Source organism: Papaver somniferum, chromosome 10 (assembly GCF_003573695.1).
Source record: "Papaver somniferum cultivar HN1 chromosome 10, ASM357369v1, whole genome shotgun sequence".
Taxonomy (NCBI): domain Eukaryota; kingdom Viridiplantae; phylum Streptophyta; class Magnoliopsida; order Ranunculales; family Papaveraceae; genus Papaver; species Papaver somniferum.
In genome coordinates, this window is record NC_039367.1 from 117,279,213 (window position 1) to 117,287,350 (window position 8,138).

Here is an 8,138-nt window from a genome sequence, read left to right on the forward strand (position 1 = left end):
ACTTTCTCACTCCTTCACAACTTCCATTTCCTATGAGATCAGGGTGTACATGCATGATTACATATAAATAAGTTTTCTAATATATTCCTAAAGGGGGTAATCATCATCGTCAATACGCAACTATCAGAACATATAGAGAACACACTGCTTGCAACCTTCAGGCAGGCTCTGAAAAAGCGGGGGGTCTAACAACACCACCCAATATTTCGCTTAGCAATATGTATAGACTAACTCCGAAATACTTTGCTAGAGAATCAACTAGATAGTCAGACTCAATATAGGTTAAAGTATCTCAAGGAGTCAATATCTCTCACTTGTTTTGATTTACTCAAGCTAAAACAATAGCGAGTCTTTAATCAAACACAAGGAATAACTTGGACGGTACCAAAGACCAATATCCAAGGATCAATCAATATCAATCGACAACCAAAGGTTGGATTTCCAATTGATGATCTTAACGCACAACATGTATTATTTCAATTATATAAAATATAATGCGGAAAAGAAATAACACAGACACCAGAAGTTTTGTTAACGAGGAAACCGCAAATGCAGAAAAACCCCGGAACCTAGTCCAGATTGAATACACACTGTATTAAGCCGCCACAGAAACTAGCCTACTCCAAGCTAACTTCAGACTGGACTATAGTTGAACCCCAATCAGTCTCCCACCGATTCAAGGTACAGTTGTACTCCTACGCCTCTGATCCCAGCAGGATACTTCGCACTTGATTCCCTTAGCTGATCTCACCTACAACTAAGAGTTGCTGTAACCCAAAATCGCAGACTTGATAATAAACAAATCTGTCTCACACAGAAAAGTCTATCAAAGGATAAATCTGTCTCCCACAGAAAAACCCTAGGTTTTGTTACGTCTTAAGATATAAAATCAAGGTGAACAGGAACCAATTGATAATCCGGTCTTATATTCCCGAAGAACATCCTAGATTAATCAATCACCTCTCAACAATCCTTCTTTACTATACAAGCGGTTTGTCGAGGAATCACAAACAGTGAGATGAAGATGTTTGTGACTTCTTTATCTTGCCTATCGGAGAACTCTCACGATCTCAAGACAATCAATAGATTGTACTCGTACGATAGAAGATGCAAGATCAGATCACACAGCTACGATAAAAGTAGTATCAGTCTGGCTTCACAATCCCAATTGACTCAAATGAACTAGTTAGAGAGTTGTTCAATTGCTATGAGATCTTATGTAACTACACAAGATACAATTGAAACAAAGATGATTCGATGAATCGGCTCATGAACTTTATAGCCACGGTTTGCATAAAGCATTCCTTAGTACTTTAAGTTTCATGTTCAGAGAACATCTTTAGATCATAACCACTTAAGCTCACAAACAAGTTCGCGTACTTAAGGCAACCGACAGAGTTTTCCAAACTCAGCAGAAAATCTCGGCAAAGAGACTTCCGCCAGTTCGCGGACTAGGTTCGCGGACTAAACACGCAAACGAGTTTTTGGAAAACCCAGCAGAAATCTAGGTAAGAGAACTTCCGTCAGTTCTCGGACTTGGCAAAGCCAATTCCTCCGGTTTCTCTCACTCAACAAAGTTCGGATTAAGGAATACATGGTTATGCAATCTAAACTTTCATTCCAATCATTGAGACATTCTCAGAGGACGTTATATAGCCGTTATTCATAGACCGTTTCACGTCAGAGCAATTCTCAAAGTAATTGAAACTTTTCATGACTTTCGTCACTAGGTAAAGATAAACTTGATCAAAGCGAAACTCTTTACCAACACACGATTTTGAGAAAAAGATAAGTAGTGAATACTCAGCTCGAAGTGTCAAATGTGTATGATCCAGTCTATATATTATACGACTTTTTGTCTCATAAGAAGTAGGAGATAGAATAGATAGACTTTTGAGTGATAGATAAGTTCAAGTCTCCACATACCTTTTTGTTGATGAAGTTCCACGGTTCCTTGAGTAGATATTCGTCGTTGTATGATGAATCGCCATGAAGTCCTTGAGCTCAACTACACTTTCTATCATAGTCCGAGACTTAGCTATAATAGACTAGAAATCAAGACTCATAGTTTTGGTCACTAACATTGACAAACATGCTTGATATAGCAACGCATGCGAGGTCGACCAGGCTATGCTCTAACAATCTCCCCCTTTGTCAATTTTAGTGACAAAACTATTAATACATATGGAATACAAAAAAGATAAACTTTAGTGACTCCTATTCCATAGTCTAATCTTCAACGTTCCTTGAAATCTTCGTCCTTCCAAGTACTCCAGTGATCCCAAAGGTTGTAAGGTTAGCACCACCGTTGTTGAAGATCCGTAGCTATAACAATGAGAGAAATCGAGATTCTCGATCATTATTATACAGTATCATATTATCATTATGTAACATCAAAGTCTAATTGCATCACGACTTTAACAACAATACTATGGTGATATGTATCACTCCCCCTTAGTCAATACTCGATCTCGATCATGGAAACCACTCCTCCTTACACAATGATCCGAAAACCATATGTATTTGTAGTGTGAACTACATTATTTCTCCCCCTTTTTGTCAATAATATTGGCAAAGGTAAAAGAACGGGATCATAATGAAATTTCCACAAGAGATATTTCATAGACTAAAATAAAAAATACATACCAACTTAATTTAGATGCAATCATAAAGCCGAAGCTAAATGCATTCGTCAAGGAGTTTTAAGATACAAGATAACCCCTATAAAATTCCACAGCCGCATACCCCGCAAGATATTACCATTAAGCACAAGTTCAAAAGAACTCTCCCCCATTTGATGTCATTCCCGAGAGAACAACAAGAGCGACCTTAATTTCGAAAGAAACGAAGGATTTTTAATTGGACACCAAAAAAACATAGGAAAATGATTTTCTATATCCAAAACTCAATCAAATTAATCACAAGTAAACCCATGATTAATTTAATTGGAATACGCAACTAAATCAAACCATAAAAGTGATCAATTTAATTGATTTTGATAAACATAAGTAAACTTACGGAGCTACGACTAAGGTAATCATACGGAGATGACTAACTTAATCGTTCAAATACTCAACATAAGGAAAACCTTACGAAATATACGACTACATCAACCAATAGAACATGATTATTATAGACGTTCATATACTTAACACAATAACTTGTTGAATATATGAAAAACTCAACTAGATTGATTACAAGAGAACCTATAATTAATCTAATTGGAATACACAACCAAACTAATCACCGAAGCAATCAATTTAATTGTCAAATGATTTTTCTCGACAAAGAAGACTTTCGGAGCAAATAACTAAATAACCAATCAAGATGATTAATTTAGTTCAAGAATGCTCAACATATATCATCTCATGGAACAACCAACAAGGCCAATATTAATCGACATAGTTGTAAGGTGCTCAACATAAGATACACAATGGAGCCTTCACGGTAAAACATAACAAAATGGATCAATGAAGATCAATACTATGGATAACATACAAGGATCTATTCTATTTTCCATCACTATATGCATAACGACATAATAGACTTTATCCTTGTCACACAAAAGATTTTATCCTATTTTCCATCAAATAAATGACTGCATAGGCATAACTTTTGTATTTGTCAAAAGTCCATTCGTCCTTTCATCAATACGAAAACCAATTCATGAACGACTTTACTTTTGACAACATATGGGACCTTCAAGTTCACGGACGCAAACAATACATATCCCATAAAAATATTACAATATCATAAAATCATAAAGATTGATACTGCAATAACATCATCCTCCAAATATTTTTAGAATTTAAAACCAATAAACCTAAAAGATAAGAAGATGAAAAAGTTGGACATAGCTATGTGTAATCACAATAATGGCTATTCCAAACTCTAGTAATCCTTCTCAAAAACAATAATAAATTGTCATAAGAAGTTTCCTAGGCATCAAGACAAACTCGTAATGCACATATAAGATAATTTGTCCTTAGATGGTAGAATCCATCTTTTCCGCCCGGATTTACACCAAGAATAGCTACCAAAGGCGTATAAAAATATTTTCACAAAGAAGAACATACAAAAACATGAACGACCATGCACCATAGTTCACAAAGGATGATTGTGAACATTCAAGAATCCCATAACAATGCGTACTAATTTCCATTCTTGAACTTCCTTCTTTGTGATTCACCAACAACATTCTAGTAAAATCTACAAATTAGCTTAGAAGAGTATTACTCCAAGATCCAAGTGCCCAAGTCCAAGAGAAGTGGAACAAGTGCGACGAAATGGAGAAAACACTCAAAAACAAGAGACAGGACAAATACCAATCTTAACTCATCCAAAATAAATAATTCTCATCTCCATTTTGAAGAGACTTAAAAGAGGAAGAGAATGCAAAAATATTGAGTTCATTCCGAGTTTGGACGAAGAAGTTACGGCCAAGACAAGTTTACCGAATACCGACGTCAAGTATGCATACGGGTTTGCAAACGAATTTTCATGACAAAAAAAGTTTGTAGGATGGGTTTGCGAACTTAAACCCCTGGATTTTGATTTTAAATGATGGATTTTGATTTTAAATGATTTTAAACCCCTGAACTTAAACCCCTGGAATGTGTACCATGAAGTCCAAACATCCCAAACAGCTATTTTCAAACCTAAACATATAAGAACCTTAAACACGGATCAAGTTAGGTAGAAATGAACGATAAGAAAGGTACATGGATCATAATAAGTACTTATGCAAGTAAAAACACAAATATTGCTCAAGTTTATAGACATACCTTTTTATAAGAATTCAATTGAATTCTACAGCCTTACTGAACACAATCTGTGTGCCCCAGTTCTCGTGCTTCCTTTACCGTAACAGGGCCTTCCTTGGTGAGGATGCACTTTCAACACAAACAAGTTGTGTTGAGATGAACATTGTCTTGCTCACCATGGCACCAAGAGAGAGTTTCTTTCCAGCAACTCTTACATCTTGTAGTGTTGAGAAACACCCAAGGAACTGTTTTTATAAGTCTATCAAAGAACTTCAAGAGAACCCAAAAGGATTTGTGTTTCTGATTTTTTGTTTTCCAACTTATAAAAAACAGTTTCTGCAGATAGTTTTTAGTACTGCGAGGGGAAACTCTTTTGATAAACAGAGACATCCTAGCTTCTTCATAAAAGAAGGCAATACTACTATCTTGATATGGAGTATCAGGAATTGAGCAACGAATCAATTCATGCTTTGAGGTGATACACTCAGATGATTGAGATATAAACTCCTCTTGTCATTCGTTTAGTTTGTTACAACTAAATGGATTACGCAGAGGAGGAGCATTGCTCTCACTGATTAGTAAATCAATATCAACCTCAACATAAATATTATTCATCATAACTTGATTTAGCCTGTCAAGAGGTTCTTGCTCTTTCTGGAGGTATAACTCAACATCAAGAGATAAGCTCTCAAGCTTGTTTTCAAGCCCTGAAAACATTTCAATGGATTTTAAACCTGGTGGAGGTTTAGATAGAATTTCTTCTACAAATTTTATTAAATCAGTCATGGAAGAGAATTCTGAAATCCTTGGATCCGGTGGGCATTTATTGAGATAGCACTACTGTCTATAGAGTCAGATCTCTACAAACACAGACTTGTAAGGTCTTGAACGTGTTTGCTTGCTCTGATACCAATTGAAAAGGCGGGGGTCTAACAACACCACCCAATATTTCGCTTAGCAATCTGTAGGGACTAAGTCCGAAATACTTTTCTAGAGAATCAACTAGACAGTCAGACACAATCTAGATTAAAGTATCTCAAGGAGTCAATATATCTCACTTGTTTTGATTTACTCAAGTTAAAACAATAACGAGTCTTTAATCAAACACAAGGAATAACTTGAACGGTACCAAAGACCAATATCCAAGGATCAATAAATATCAATCAACAACCAAAGGTTGGATTTCCAATTGATGATCTTAACGCACAACCTGTATTATTTCAATTATATAAAATATAATGCGGAAAAGAAATAACACAGACACCAGAAGTTTAGATATCTTCTTTTGAAGAGAATTAAACGGTTCACCAGAGATAAACCCAAGTCATCAGTTAAACCTCATAATCGCGTTCCTCCAAAAAACAGGGATACTGACGATACTGATGGCGAGGATATGCCACAGTGCTTCAAGTGTAAAGGTTTTGTTCATTTTGCAAATGAGTGTCCAAATCGAAAGAAATACATTGGGAACAAAGGTCTTGCTGCAACCCTTGATGAAATGTCTAACAATTATGATTCTAATGAAGACGAAAAATCAAGTGTTGCACTTCTTTGTGGAAATATTGATTTTGATAACTATAGCAATACATACATAAATCTTGATATTCTTTCAAAAGAAAACTCAACCAATCTGGAAAATAAAATTGACCTTTCTATTGGAAACTCTGTGTATAATGTTTCAGGTTCTACTATGTGTCTAGTAGCTTGCACATCTCAGATGACTAAATTATATCCAAGATTGACGTGCTCATATTGTTCATTCAAAGGTCATGAATTATCAAAGTGTTACAAGTACAAACACAAATTGAGACATGTCAACAAACTTCAACAAAGAGCAAATCGACCAGCAAACAAGCTTAAACTTGCTCAGAAGACCGCTGAGGTATGTAAGATTTTATCTTCGTCTAAGAAGTTAGTTTCCAAGGATAAAACAAGACCATTAGATAAGAAAGTATGGTCCAATCGTTTTGATAGACAAAGGTCTGTGGATTCCTCTCAAGAGGAACATGGTGGACAAATTGTTGTTCACCGCAACACAACTTTATTTCCACCTCTCAGGCTTTAAGAAAAGTTTCTTTTCTTCTTTTCTTAGTTCTGTTGTTTTTGGAATTCCCTGTCTATCAATAAAGGAGGGTTATTCTCGATAATTCTACTCTTTCTAGGGTTCAAAATTGTGCGTGCACGAACCTGTTAAAGGTTGCGTAACCCTACATTCCCTTTTCCTTCCCTAAAACTTCTTTTATCTTAAGACTACTTGTTGAGTTAAATTGTGATTTCCTCTCACAAACCCATACGTTTATGGATACTCCAAGCATCATGTCTTCTGATGAAAAAGAGGTTGATATGGTTGTCAAGCCATCAATCATGAAGGAAAAATAGAAATTTTCGTTATCGCCGACATTGAAAAGAAAAATAAGGAATGTGAGGAAGCCAAGAGCTGTTCCTTCAAATTCTCAGAAGTTTTCCGATGTTCTTGAAGTTTTGAAGGAGACACGAAAGGAGATTCAACAAATAAAGGATTTTGTGTTTAAGACTCATGAGATTCAGAAGGCCCTTGTTCGACATCAGTCAAGAAGGTTTATTGATATTAACTCTTATCTTCATGAACCTTATGTCCCAATGGTTGTTGACGACAAGGAGTTCGGGGTCGAAAAAGAATTCTTCAAAGGTCTTAACATCTAGTAAATCTTCTGATGAAAATTTTATTTCTTGTTTTGTTTTGAATAATAACTAGAGTTTGGAATAGCCATTATTATGATTACACATAGCTATGTCCAACGTTTTCATCTTCATGTTTTTAGGCTTATTTGTTTAAAATCTAAAAAAAAATTTAGAAGATGATTTTTGCAGTATTAATCTTTATGGTTTCATATATTGCAATTTTTTATGGGATATGTGTGTTTGCGTCCGTGAACTATGATTGTCCCATACTTTGTCAAAAGTTAAGTCTTTCGTATGTCGATATGCATGTATTGATAAAAGAATGAATGAATTTTTGACATTACAAAAGTTAAAGCCTTTTATGTCATATTTTGATGGAATAAAGGATAAAACTTTTGTTTACGAGGATTATGTCTATTGTATGTCATTGTGCAAATAGTGATGGAAAATAGAATGAATCCTTGTTTATTCCGCAGTATTGATCTTCCCTGATCCATATTTTATGTATATACTGTGCGGCTCCGTAAGTTCTCTTATATTGAGCATTTCCGATTAGATTAATCATGGGTTTTCTTGTGGTTAATTTAATTGAGTATTATTTGGATTCAAAATCATATTCGTATGTGATTTGTCATGTCCAAAGAAATCCTTCTTTTCTCTTGAAAGTAAGGTCGCTCTTGTTGTTCTTTCGGGAATTGAATTTTATGGGGAGAG